The 13,076-nt window shown below is 31.8% G+C and overlaps 1 protein-coding gene across 8 annotated transcripts in view; it reads left to right on the top strand.

Moving 5' to 3' along the window:
* Positions 1–13,076, top strand: part of LOC135122628 (nuclear receptor coactivator 1) — a 167,097-nt gene that overhangs the window by 78,056 nt on the left and 75,965 nt on the right. For 2 of the 8 annotated variants that reach the window (XM_064046927.1, XM_064046924.1), the window contains exon 4: positions 11,169–11,231. The exons of the other annotated variants lie outside the window; for them this stretch is intronic. The gene's annotated coding sequence lies outside the window, so the exon portion shown is untranslated. The remainder of the gene's footprint in view (positions 1–11,168; positions 11,232–13,076) is intronic. 8 annotated transcript variants of the gene reach the window in all.

Genomic DNA, 13,076 nt, shown 5'->3' with positions numbered 1-13,076 from the left:
TGCAGCCATCGTAGAAAATCCGGTTGCACAAAGGTACGATGTTGAAAATGGTAATAGTATACGTAGCGCTCTTGTTTTCAGCGCAGAGAACTCATTATCCAAGCTTGGCCAAAATTCAAAGAGTGGTTTGTTATTAAATTGTCTTTTGATTTCGCCGCTTGCCGGGAAGTCTATGAACATTTCTTCTACAGCAGTTGAAAGCCCGTCAGAAGTGTTTTGATATGGATCCCTAACCCAGTCGTAACCTGCTAGTAAATTCTCATCAGCAAAAAAATACTTTGTAAAATTCTTTGCCAGCATGGCTAGATGATTTTCAATGGTTACAAAAACAACTTTCATGTGAGTTGTTCTTCCACCTTGTAAGTTTTAACACATGGGTCCACGTTTGGAAACATTTCTAGGTTTTTTGCTTTACATTTCTGTTCCACAATTCCAATTTTCTACAAAAAGCAGTAACTTTTATCACTAGTATCCAACATATGTGTGTTTGCTCTTTGGAGTTGAAGATTCAAAATATTTAATTTCTCGAAAATATCGACCAAGTAGCTCAATTTCATAACAAATTAATAATCTCGAAACTTCTCGACTTCCGGTCGGTGTTCCTCTACTAAATCAATGGCGATTTCCTCTCTTAATTCATAAACACGTTGCGAAAATCTTCCACGTGATAACCATCTTGTCCCGCAATAAAAAAATAACGATGAATGTACTGCACCCATGTCTGTGTAAAGTTCAGAAAATATAAGGATCTCATTTTTATATAATTTACTGCTGTCAGAACCGTCGTTAACACAATATTCAAACCAGGACTCATTTCCTTGGAAGCCAAAGTTTCTCTATGGATCATGCAATGCGTCCACACCCTCTGTGGAGATTTTGTTTCACAAGTGTTTGCATAGGTACTTTGGAATTTTCCAGATATTGCATTTTCCGACGCAATTTTTCCATTCTATGTTTCCTTCGTTTAGAAAATAATTTAAAATAGCAAATAATGTAAATGCTGTTGCTTTGAGTTCTGTTGGTTTGCAGAAATGCAGTTCTTCTACTGGTGAGCACCAGCACAAAATCGAACATAAGCAATTAAATGAGCATCTTTACTGCTGTTGCCTAATCAAGGTGAATTGAAAATAATTTATCATGGAATTTATCAAAAAGCTAACGCTGTACATCGTTAGCTATATCACCAATCGACGCGCAACAGTGTCATTTGATAGAGGTACAAACTTTAATTGTTTGATAAAAGTATCTCCAAACATAGTTTCTACAATTTCAATTGCAGCTGGTAGAATAAGTTCTTCGCCAATGGTATACGGCTTTTTACATATCGCTATATGAAACTTTGTACGATCCAAGTAAAGCTTTTTCGTTCACAAAGATTTTTTTTTTAATGTTTTTTGCTCTTCAAATGATTTCAATTTTAATTCGAAAAATTGTCGAGGTTTATTTACATATTCACTATGAAGTGTTTCCAAATGGCGTTTAAGTTTATTAGGTTTCATGCTTTCTGCTGCCAAAATTTTTGAGCAAATTTTTGAGGGAGGGCACGATAAAAACTGTTATTGGTAAATGGGTCGTGAAGACTAAAAGGTTGAGAATCGCTGCCATAACTGTTAAATCTTTATTGGAAATGTGTGAATAAAAAGTGGCAGATGAACCAAAATTCTGTTTGCTACTCACATTACAGTACGGTCCATAGTGCAGTCATTGTCCCCCTTTGGTTGTAGCTCGGAATATTTAATTTTGTAAGACTCAAATCTCTTTTTAACGAGATTTCTAAACTTTTCAACTTTTTTTTTTCGGTTCTCACCTTCCAGTTACTGATACTGCTCGGAGCACTCGGTGACTGTATTGTGAGAGTATGTAAATTTATGAACGAACATAATAGGAGTACAAAGTTGAAGGGAAACTTTAGCTGTTTAGCTTTTACCCCTCGTTTCACTTTTATGTGTTGTGATGAATAAGACCCATTCAAAGTAATGTTCGGAATGAATTTCGAAAAGGAGAACTTTTTATTATATGTAAACATGTTTTTAACGGATAATCTTGCTGGGATTTAAAAAACATTGTACAAAATATTGAGATATTACGTTAGTAGTCTTCTTTTTTGGTTGTGGCAATAATTTTAGACGTAGATGTACCTATGAAAAGGTAGAAAATGAGCATAATTATTGTCGCATATTTTTTTACTCTTAATTTCATAAGTATTTACACGAGTGAGAAAAAATGATTGGGTAACATGCACGCATGTACGATTATGCAAATAATATAACTACGAGTTAGTGTTAAACGTTAAAATAAGTTAAAACACGAATTATTTACAGCATAATTATTGAATAATGTTTTGAGTGGTCTGATCTTTCCTAGGTAACCTGTATTTCATATGTAGAAATTGATGTGTAGATGACGCCGATAGGAAAGTTAGTTATAATTAATAAAGATGTATATGATGATGCGGCGAAGAAATAATAACGGTAATAGACCACCACTGAACGTGAGGTGCACCATGTGCAGCAATAAGGAGTTAATCACCATTTCCGTTTGTTTATCTATTTCCGTGACTGTACGGTATCCCAACAGTCTTGCGGTTAATTACGATGTCTCTGCGACCATTGATAATGAAGTTATCACGAAGACCACCTTGGTATCTGTTTGCTTTCGGTAGCATTAATGAAATTTTTGGCACAGATTTTTGTGTTTCATAGAATGCTAAAGTACGGCACCACACAAAAAGACGAAAACATCACTCCACAGCACACATTAAAAGTTTCATTTTCACTGATTCAGCTGTCTGAAGCTGTTGCTATGCAGTCCATATGATGTCATTCCATTTTTTTGTGTGAAAACGCATCTTTTTACTTATTTTCGTAATAAACTTGTATTTAAGATTTAGTCATGTAAAAATAAATGAAAATTAGAATTTTTGTCAACTTTCCAAGTAGCTTAATGTGCACGATTTGTCAAATTTTATAGTTGTGTTTCTAAAGTCGACTAAAATGGTTATTTACAAAGTTGTGTCTAAAATTAGAATTTAAATGTATGCAGTTGCTAAAAATAACTGAAATAAACAACTGTTTTGTATTTTTGTTAAATTGTATATTATAAGCAAGAATTTCTTCCACGCCATTATTTATTATTACATAGTGGATAGTTCTGCAAGTGTTGCAAATAGAAACTCTAAAATCCAACAGAAAGTGATATAAGTTTAAGGACGTCACAGCGTCACAATACAGGCAGTCTAATTGACATTATTTTTCGGGATCGATTGAGCGCATGTTCAGACCTGGAACGTAATTTTATAATTAAAAAAATCTTCATATTTTTATTATCAATTTTGATTTCATCTCAACCGTGCACACCTTGTCATTTTGAAATTTTAATGTGTTGTTTTTCGTCACATGATCATTTTTTATCTTTGTGTACGAGGCGAATCGACGGATTTTAACGTTCTTTTAATGAAAACAATTAATAGAACTCTTCTCGAAACAAATGTTTACCAGATACAACATATACGTGTCCGTTTTGTACAAAACACGTTGAAAGTTAGTATATTATTCCGACATATGTATAGCGATAAGCCGTTACAAGCTTTACGAAATAACAATACATTCCACCGTGATTAGTGACTCACAAAAGTGCAAATGTAATGCCTGTAATTTATAGCTTTCCGGGCGCATTCTATGGACAACTAATACGTAAGTGTGAGTATAACTTTGAAAAAGTGCGGAAGGTGAGTACGTGAGTATTTTCCTTGCTTCTTGGTTTGTCGTACCGTTTCACCTTATCTTAAAGAAATACGAACATTTTTTTCGACTTAATATTTACAACGGCTTACAGGTATATAGTGCTACTAACTTATATCAGCGGAAGAACTATTAAATTACAAAAATTTGGAGTATAATAATACGAAAATATCATCTTTTGATTGTTCTCGTTTGTACAGTTATAACCATAATTATTGCCCAAATTTAGAAGGCCAAGTACAGGAAACGAATTCCAATCAAAAATAGGGTTTTTCCAAAATTATTTGGTGGTTCTAAATATCCCAGCAACGGTACGCCAAAACACTTTTCTATCAATCTACCCTAATAATAATGATAGGTGAGGTAATCTTTGTGCACTTGTATCGCAGTGTGGGGAGTTTTTCGATGTACGTTTTACCCAATTTAGAATTCACTGGTCAGAAATTCATGATTAAGAATTGTTTGTTGAAAGACAAACAAAGGCATGAATTTAATAAGTGTTTTATCCGGGGTTGGAAAAAATCGGATTTTGTTATTCTAATAAATATTTATTATTGTTTTTAGTTCTTCAATTATTTGGAATTATAACAGAAACAGTAGATACTAAGAAAAATTCAAATTTAGAAATTTTAGTCACATTTAGTCAGTTTAAGATTGTTATTTTATAAAATTCAAATAGCATATAGGTACTGTGCAAAATTTTTTGGTGACGCTGTCAAAATGTTGGTGGGGATAACCAAACAAATTTTAGTTATTGTTTTGCCATCTACGCAATATTCCTAAAATACAAATTAAACTTGATAACAATCAGTTCAATAGTTTCTGAGATTGTCTAATAAAATCGACACAGACGAGAGACGAGAGACAAATTTATTCATATTTTATTTCAGTCAATGTTCAATTTACTTTTATTTACACTGTATTTAAAAACAGCGTAATATGATTAGATTTTCGTAATTTGAAAAGAAAATAAATCAAATGATTTAAAGCACATTACTGGAAGAAGTATTGAAAAATTACAGTGTACAACTAGCATACGATACCCGTTTTTTGCTTCCTTAGCGAAAGCCAAGGAATATTGTAATATCGGACGAATGGCTACTTTCGTGTCTTCTCGTCCTTTCCTGATTCCTAATTCCGGACCGATTGTTGTAAAATTTTATGTGTTTTTATTCTGGTCGTATTTTTGTCCTCGGTATAATAATTTGATCTTGTTAACTTTGAGTTTTTTAATGCCCGCCCTGATTAAACCCAAAGTTAACAGCATACAGTTTTATATGTATGTAAGTTAGGAATAAGTAGATGGTAAAACACGGGCCAAAATTGGTCTAATCATTCCCACCAATAATTTCATGACGTGATAAAAGTTGTTTAATTTTATACAATAATGTACTTTTAGTATGCTGGTGGTTTAACTCTCGTTTTGAGTTTACTTGTAAAATGCCAAGAAATATTTTTTTTTGCATTCGAAGAATTAGGCAAATTATTATTATCAAACAAGCAGAAACAATCGTGAATTGTGACCGTCGCCGTCTCCACTTCGTGTTCTGAATTTATGGTTTTTTATAATAATGCATTGTGTCAATGCAAAATTAGGTTCTCGAACTTCTTGATGAGAGAGGAGCTGTTAATAAATCCACTGTTGAGAGTGACATCTTATTTAGCACTGCTTTTACAGGGTGATTCTAAACAGTTCATGAAGGAGGTAGTTTATTTTATTAATCAAATCAAAAACGGCTTATCCTATTTTCCCCAAATTTTGGAAATACAGTATTGTTATTTGTGTTACACTGCGCTTGTCAAAACTGTCTTTACTAAAATATTGATTACTTCAACACAAAATTTTGCAATGGAAAAACTGACATAACATACTTCTTTATCTTTACTTTACCACAGACATTAATAGGGGTTATCGTAAAAATTAATAAAATTCGCAAAATCAAATTTTATAATTTTTCGAAAAACCTGAATACCTACTTATGTTGTATTTTTCCTCAAAATCGAGGAAAGTACTATCAAAATGAACTTCGACCAATTTTGTTACTCATAAGAATCGCAACAGTCGCAAACTGGTTGTGAACCAAATTTTGATTCGATTTACAAAATGCCGTTCTATAATGTACTAAAAAAAAAAAAATACTTCTGTTATACTGGTTACAAGACTAAAAGCGCGAGTAATATATGTTACAAATCAAAAATTTTTAAATACAAAAATTAAGTTATTTTATTTTAATGAACAAACAAAAATATGTTTGACGAAAATTGAAGTATGAAGACAGATTCCGCTAGAAAAATAGCAATTCTATGAAGATAGATTTTAATTGGAATGGTAGTAAAGATGCTTTTATTACAAGGATTTCACTTCTAGTAAGCCTTTGATCAACCGCGTCTAAAATTGTTATGTAGATAAGAACAATTTGCACAATCGTAAATCGTTAATTTACACCGTTATGTTAACTTTGCTTGAATGCTAATTTTTACGTTCTCTTTCTTGGTGTGTAATTTATCGTTTGATTTTCGTACTTTAAATAATAGCCTATTTTCCAGGACATTACAGTATCGGATATTTCGGGTCCTAGAATAAACGAGGATACAAGACAAGAACAAATGCTGCTATTATTTCAGACATTTATTATCTTCTTTGCATATGTAATAGCTGAAGAACATGCAGTCATCCGATCATTACATCAAAGTGCTACAATTTGCTTGTAACAATTCCCTTTATTGTTGAGTAAGACAATTGAAAACAATACCTACAACAGGTGTAAACACTAAATACGGATTTGTTTGAGATCATCATCTGACGTCATTCGGATTGGAAAAAAGCGAAAGTTAACATTCGTTACCGACTACCAGTTCTGAAGATCTTGATTGAAAAGACCTCGTGTTAAAATTTCCTCACTTTGAAGGCTGTGTTCATAACGCATGAAATATAAATAATACTATGAGCTACCTGTAGCTTATACATCCTAAACAAATAAAAAAAAGTAATGATTTTGTACGCTGGCTATAAAAGTACAGATTTGTTGAAAATACCTAATTATAACTTGTCTAGATGTAGCCATATACTTCCTCGGTGGTTAACATTTCAGGCGTTTATTTTGGAGTTATTAAATATACCACAAAATAAAATAATACGTGTTCGGTTAGTACTCTTATTTATCATAACAATAATTGTTTCAAAAATAAAACTGATGAACATTTTAAAAACTGAACATAGATTTACATCGCTGGTTAATTGTCAACTGTTATCACATACGCTATGTTGCCGGAACAATAGCGTGACGTAATATGAGTACAGTGTAGAAAGACTTGCTGAAAATTACGGTTTGTTTTACAGCCAATGAAATTAAAGCAAGAACAGTGTAGAAATTCGAATTGTGACAACTAACTTTACCTTGAATGACAATTACCTGTATTTATTTCCTTTTCGATTAATAGGAATCATTTTGTCTGTACACGGCATAAACTAAATACCGATTATTTACATTATTTTGTTGTAGATAACTTCATTATTGTTATGTTAATTTAAGAATGCAATTGTTTTTTCATTGTTACATATATGTTACGTAATTGGCGTAATTAAGTTGACTTTCACAATTAATTAACATTTTGGGACACTTAATGAGATACTATGTAATATTAGCTACGACTGCTTAAATATTTAAATGTCGAAGTGTTTTGAAAAGTTATTGTTGCTGGTTGAATACCTTTAAAGCAATTCGTGCATGCATTACTTACAAGAATTCGGAAACTTTGACAAATCTAAAAACGTATGTTTCATGTCTAAAACTCTAAAGGAATTCTGAATTGTAGTAATTGTGCGTCCAACTTTTGAAACTAACTTTTACTGGTAAAATAAAACTAGAATTCATTAAGATTCTTATCGAGCCAACATCCGACAGTTTCGTAATTAATGGCATTGGATTTATATTAATTAGTTACATATATTGTACTTTTTGGATAATTATTATTCATTCTCATTTTGAATGAAGTTCTACAAAAACTGTTGAGGTATTCGTAAACATATTAACTTTATTAATAGCGGTTACTGGTTAAAAATAACAACGATAATGCTTAATTATTATATATTTAGTTATAAATTATAATATTATAGTAGTGGAGTATTACTGCATTATTACTGTCGTTTACAATAAATATTTAATTAAAATTGGATTGTATGCTTGAAGGTGATCTGAAATTGTTGTAATAAGTATGGTAATCAATCTTTTGTTGCGAATATATTGCGCATTGTAAGCAATTATCAAATCTCATTAATAACATACGACTACTTGCATTTGATGGAGTCATAAACTTTTTATGAACTTTTAAATCCAGTAAAATTCCACGTGGTATATTTATCTGTGACAGCATTAGTGGGGACATTTTGCCTATGTATATCTAATTACGGAATAGATAATTGTTTGGGTATTCAGAAAATCCAAAATTTGTGAGCTGGTGTTGATTGATTCCTGTACAAAATCCGACATTATTGTCATTAATTAGTTTCCACCGTCGGACTTTCTTGTTTAATGTGTTGATTTTACATTGCGATTAAGCAACTTCGATGAAGATGAATGTAATCTTTTTTTGGGAATGTTACATAGATGTAAGTAAATTTTTTTAAGTGAGAAAGTAAACTGGACCCTCGTTCCTTTCCACGCTTCCAACTTGTTTTACATTGGCAGATTTTCTTTTCATGCTGGAGCTACAAAGACTCACAAGCTACAGTTTCTCAAATCAAAGTTGCCAGTTCGTTGAGTAGGGGATCACAAGTAACGGTAAACAAGTTTTTAGTCATATTATCTATAGAAAAGTGTCTGAGAATAAAATAGCTTTGAAAAACGGTGGTGCATGTATCGAATCTAAAGATTTTAACTTATTTTACAACGGGTTTAAAACAGAAGTCTTGATTTCTCTTTACATGGGACAATTAAGAAAAAGCAACGAAAGAGTACTTTGCCAGATCAACGTTCCCATTTGTTATATAAAAGGTTACATAAAATTAATATTAAATGAAAATAAAATTGTTTTAAAGCATCGTTATTGTTATGCAATTTAAATTTTAAACTGGTTGGCATTTTTTCGTAGTTGTCAAAGAGACTAAAAATTTGTTATCTCATGTTTTAAAAATAATTTTCGCTTTCCTCAGTTGCAATGAACTGAAAAACAAATTTTTCTGAAGTTAAAAATTAAATTTTACCAAATGTAGCAAATAGTCGCTTGCGTATGTCTTCTTGTACTACTTTTTATCTGTTAGGAATATCGTCTAGATGGTAAAATAATCATCAAAATTTGTCTGATTATCCCCAGCAAGAATTTGATGACGTCACCTAAAAATTTTGCATAGAATGGCTATTCAAAATTTATAAAATAACAATCCTAAACTTGCGGTCTACGAATACGCCTCGATTTATTTAACTTATCATGAAAATATGATCAAATTTTAATTTTTTTTTTGTATTTCAGGAGTCACGGAAATTTTGTCTACTACCCTAAACCAATTTTTTATTTTAAGAACAGGTAGAACAAAACATTCCGATAAACATAAATAACACTATTACTATTTAGCAACATGAATGAAAATAAATTCTTTTTATTACTCAAATTACTCACGACATGTGAATGTGTGTTAAAATATGTATGTACGTGGAAAATGAAAAATAAAATAACTCAATGATGTATATATTTAGAAATCTCCATCAAAAACTGATAGACGTAATTAAACCTAACTTTTGATTTTTCTTGCTGCTCTATTTGAGTTTTAATTTCAAATAATTAAAAAACCAAAAAAATCAAAACTCATGATTTAAAAAACAGCGTTAATTTTTTTTTTAGTTAATTTTTTCCCAGCCCTGCTATACCCCCAAAAATTGTAAATTATCAAAGCACTCACAGAATAAGGGGTTAACGAAGTAGCACGATTTTTTTCAATCCGTAATTGGGCTGTTGTTTGACTTACAGCATATATTTGATAGATACAAAAAGCTAATTTCTTTAATTTTTTTTCCTGATGCAGTTACTCTTCTCTTCATTTAAAAAACACTGCCCACCCAACGTTCACTACATTGTTTAAGAAGCTGTACAGTTATTTACACGTAAATACAGTCGTCTGGGAAGGAAAATAACATTCATTCATTATATATTTTTTTATAAAAATTTGTTTATTCATTTTTTGGAATAACTCCATTACCGTTTTGTTAAAAAAAATGCAATATTTTTGACACGGATGTTATAGCAGATTTGAATCATTTTTGTTTTCGATTATTAAAACGCAAAGTTTAAGATTTCAGAGTAATTAGTTCTATAGTTTCGAAAAAGGAAAATTTAAGTTTCGCATTGTACGAACCGTAAACCCCTAAAAAACATGAAGTTCGACATTCGTCAAAATTACCCTATGTACTCTTACTTCCCCTATCTAATTTGTGAAATAACATTATTGGTCATAAAAATTTCTGAAAAACCGAGTTTTAAAAAAGCATTAATTTTTAGTATTTGTTGAAACGCTTGTTTGGCTGATTTAACACCATTTTTGTACATACTCATTGAAACATTTCGTTTAAAACAGTTAATCAGTGTTGCTGTTTTATCAGAACATTTATTAAAGAGTATCCCTGTTTTAAATCAATAAATTTTCAAAAAGCTTTGTAATTTAGTAACAGTTTCGCACTTTAGAGTGAAATGAGAATACTTTTTTTTCATATGGATTGTGTGCATTATTTGATTTGTTGTGTATTGAACTTCTCGTGTATACTTATTTAAATGTGTAGAGGTACATGAATTAGATAGCCGGACGTTCCTGCTAGAAATATAGTTCTTAAAAATAAACTATATTTGTGAGCTTTAAAATCATCTAAATCTTTGTTAAGCGCTACCAGAATTTCGATGAAATTTGGCACAAGACTAGACTACGCAAAGTTTTTGTTATCTTTAGGAAAATACTCTAATTATGGATCTGCGAAAGTTTTCCTATTTCGTGGTTTTGGTTTTAATCAAAACTTTTTGCATAGGAATATGAAATCAGATACACAGTGCAGTTTATTTGTACGTTAACCTAAATAAAAAAAGATCACTTGATAAAATTCGTCAGACACGCATAGGTTCAGAAATAATAAATACAAAAATTCTAGGCGCTATGCGTGGGTGCTGTAAAAAACAATAATCGGAAATTCAGAATCAGTAACGACATTTTACTAACTTCGTACCTAAGCGTATCTAAGTAAGTTGAATCGTCATTTTAACTTTACTCCTGTGTTTTCTTTTTGTGTCGAACCATGTAATTAAAATACGAAGTGTTTGTGTAAATGCATAGCGTAATAAAATAAAATCATTGTGAGTCAGGTATATGTATTAATATATAGAAAAATGTATGTTTAACTATTTTATTATCTTACAAGTACCATGGCTAAATTAAGTTTCTTTTTTCAGGTAAGCAAAAGTACATCAAGTAGCCCACTGATCACTTGGTAACGTCAGCTTAAGCCAAAATGAGTACGTACACATTGTTATTTTTTCAAATTTGATATGAAAGGCATTTTTTGGGAAAAATGAAGTAAAGGATTTGCCGAAGATCCGCATTGAAGATTCATTTGGATAATCCGTGTCTTGTCAAAGTATCGTTTTTGTTAACTGTTACGTATATATTTTGCAAAAAGTAAAATCTCCCTCCAGTTCAAACCACAGTTTGGAAAAGTCCAATCTCTGCCCTAACACTACATATTAAGTTGTTGTTTATCACTTTAATCGTCGCGTTGAGACTTTCGTCAACGAAGAGTTCGTAAATAACTCCATTTTTTGCTTTTACCGAGAATAATAAGTAAATTATGATCATTTCAACCTAAACTTGTCAACTCCCTAGTTGCTGATTTGAAATAGTAAATTTCGAAATTAAGAGTAAGGTACTTTGCGGGCTGAATTTAAGTCATCTGTCACAGTTTAATCAAACGAAAGATCAGTATTCCGTGTGAGTTGCATACTGCACTTTTCCGACAACTTTCAAATATTGGTAGAGAAAAATAAAATTTAAATTCTTTTGCTAAATTTATTCATCGGAAGATCAGACTTATCCTTGAGTACCTTTTCATTTAATTGTTCTTCAATGTAACGACAAAGCAATAAGTTTTAAAATCAGCGTGACAGTAGATGTCAGGATACTAGGATTTCCTGCTCTAAAACTGCTTCAGTTTGCTCAGACCAAGCGCAAAGTACGCGACAGACATGCGACGAAATCAAAGGAGCGGGCGACAGTAAGGAGCAGCGAGCAGTTTTATTGTGTTGATTCCGTCACAATGACGTTCAGTTGTCTTTGCAAATTGTTTTTCTACATCATCCCACAAACAATTTTAAAGTGAAAGTGAAAATTTACAGCTGTAATAGTAAAAACTAATTTTAAAGGCAATTTTAGTAGCGCAAAAAAAGTTAAAAGTACTGTATTTACTTTTTGATGTCGGCGAATATATGTTGTGGGTGGATCAGAGGCGGTCTTCGTATATTGTCTGTCTGTTTTCTTTAAAAAAAGCATGTGTGCCACCGGACGTAGATGCCGGACAATTAAAAACATTTTTTTTACAATTATACCTTTACATACATTAATCTTTGTTCTAGACTTGACTTTGAATCACGTTATGCTCATTTTGATGTATAAAGTAGTTGATTCTTGGTGTAAACAGGTTTATGTAACATAATATTAAAAAATCATTCGTTAAGGATAATAAAGATTCAACGGTGCTATTAAAGAAGTTAAATCACAATAATTCTGGCAATTTTTTCTTGAGTAATACTTTTTGCAGTAAGCATTTAATTATTAACCATTGAGAATTCGAGGTTCTCTTAATGAAGTGGATCCCATTATTAGATATATAACATTCAACATGTTATTAAATTTGCTTTTTATTGCATATCGGTATGTCACTGACAAACGAATATAATTGGTATACTGTATACTTTGTTCGTAAAATACTTGAACATAAACATTTTTTATAATACTTAGTTCAGAGTTAACTTACAGGAACCGCGCAACTATGTAATTAATTTGGACCGCAAAATATTTGACGAGTTCATTTAACATCTAATGATAATACTGCTAGCTAATTGGCAGTTTTTAAAATGAGGCAAAGTAATTCGCTAAATAAAACGAAAAGAAAAAATTCACGTCGCCGCCGCCCCTATTGTAAACATGTCGTATGGAGCGTGAGAGTGTTTGGGCGGCGGCCGCTTCTCTGCCGTTTGTCCTTGACCCTCGACTAACCTGCCCCACGGCCACAGCTCGATACCACCACCGGCAGGCACTCGTATCGATCGAGGCGACGCCGCCGCCGCCGCCGCCGTCGACGACGC

This window comes from Zophobas morio, unplaced genomic scaffold, assembly GCF_036711695.1.
Source record: "Zophobas morio isolate AGI-343-1 ecotype UQ-CSIRO unplaced genomic scaffold, CSIRO_AGI_Zmor_V1 ptg000005l, whole genome shotgun sequence".
In the NCBI taxonomy this organism is placed as follows: Eukaryota; Metazoa; Arthropoda; class Insecta; order Coleoptera; family Tenebrionidae; genus Zophobas; species Zophobas morio.
The sequence above is the reverse complement of the archived record's forward strand: the minus strand, read 5'-3'. Positions and strand labels throughout refer to the sequence as shown.